This window comes from Euphorbia lathyris, chromosome 8 (genome assembly GCF_963576675.1).
Source record: "Euphorbia lathyris chromosome 8, ddEupLath1.1, whole genome shotgun sequence".
In the NCBI taxonomy this organism is placed as follows: Eukaryota; Viridiplantae; Streptophyta; class Magnoliopsida; order Malpighiales; family Euphorbiaceae; genus Euphorbia; species Euphorbia lathyris.
The window spans coordinates 33891498-33892936 of NC_088917.1; the positions used below are offsets into that span (position 1 = coordinate 33891498).

At 26.2% G+C, this 1439-nt stretch overlaps 1 non-coding gene across 1 annotated transcript; it reads right to left on the reverse strand.

Annotated features, from left to right (window-relative positions):
- Nucleotides 1–230: 230 nt before the first annotated feature.
- Nucleotides 231–313, reverse strand: TRNAS-UGA (transfer RNA serine (anticodon UGA)). The gene has a single exon. It is a non-coding gene; the product is annotated as a tRNA-Ser (tRNA).
- Nucleotides 314–1439: the final 1126 nt, after the last annotated feature.

Sequence of the window (1439 nt, forward strand, 5' to 3'; positions counted from 1 at the left end):
TAATATATAATTATATCTAATTAGATTAATCCCTAATTAAACTAAATTCCTATTAATATATAATTATATAGTCAGAATCCTTATAACAAAAGAAAAATCGTCAGATTATACATTTGAATCAAATGAAAATCGTGTATTACACGTTGAGTTTTGAATTTGCATTAAGGACACCAAATTGAAAATATAAATTAGAATTACTTACTTAAAAAAAAAAAAAAAAACAACAACAACGTCGACAGCAGGGTTTCGAACCTGCGCGGGCGAAGCCCAACATATTTCAAGTCTGTCTCCTTAACCACTCGGACATATCGACTTGATTTGGACTTATCCAGTTAATATTAAATTTGATGCCACTGGACCTTCAGTTAATTAAGAGGATATATTATTGATTTCAATATATTACGTAAAAATAAGATATGTATAAGGTGGATTATTTTGAAAAATGGTTGTCATTATTTGGTTGTTTTAATATAGTATATATATGTTATTGACGTCATACTAAAAACCATAAAATGAAAAATTCAATTATTTTCCTTCTTACATTTTCTTAAGGGTTAAGGTGCAAAAATACCCCTAACGTTTTAGGCGATGAGCAATTTTACCCCTAACGTTGATAAATTGAGTCAATTTGAGAAATAATTCATCAAACTGTCTTCTCGGTCATGAATTTATCATTTACACTTAAAATGTGCGTCATTTTATCAGTAACAAATCACAAACATATGTTGGAATTTAAAAAAAAAATATATTGTCTTTTATACGAATTAGATAAAAAATATTCAAAAAATTCACCGAATTTATAAATATTAATCTCCAATTATATTATTGAATTACAAAAAACATGAAAATCTATTATTGAATTACAAAAAAACATGAAATCCTTTTTTTAGAACGAATTGATATGCAATTTGTGCAAAATAAAGAACAAAATATATGTGTTTTATAATAGTGTCTGAAATTGATCCAAATTATCAATGTTAAGGGGTAAAATTGCTCCAGGTTACAAACGTTAAGGGTAAAATTGTATTATTTTAAATGTTAGGGATGAAATTGCTCTTGCCCAAAACGCTAGGGAGTATTTTGCACCTTTACCCTTTTCTTAATTATAGAGGAGAAAAAGGAAAAGAAAATTGAAATAAGAGTTAAATAATAATAATCAAATTTTTTTAATTGAATAATCAAATTATTACGTTTTCACCATTAAAGACATACAATGACATAAGATATATATGAAATTTTCAGCAAATATTATATATTTATTTTGAATTAACCTTTAAAATTTGATTATTTTGATGTTGTTTTGTTTTTGTTTTTAAATTCCTAACTACAAAAGTATATATAATAATAATAATTTTTCATTTGAATTATGGAAGGATGCATAGTGAGAAAAACAGACAGTTGGGTAGGACGGCCCAGTGTTGGTTGGGCAGAAGAATGGG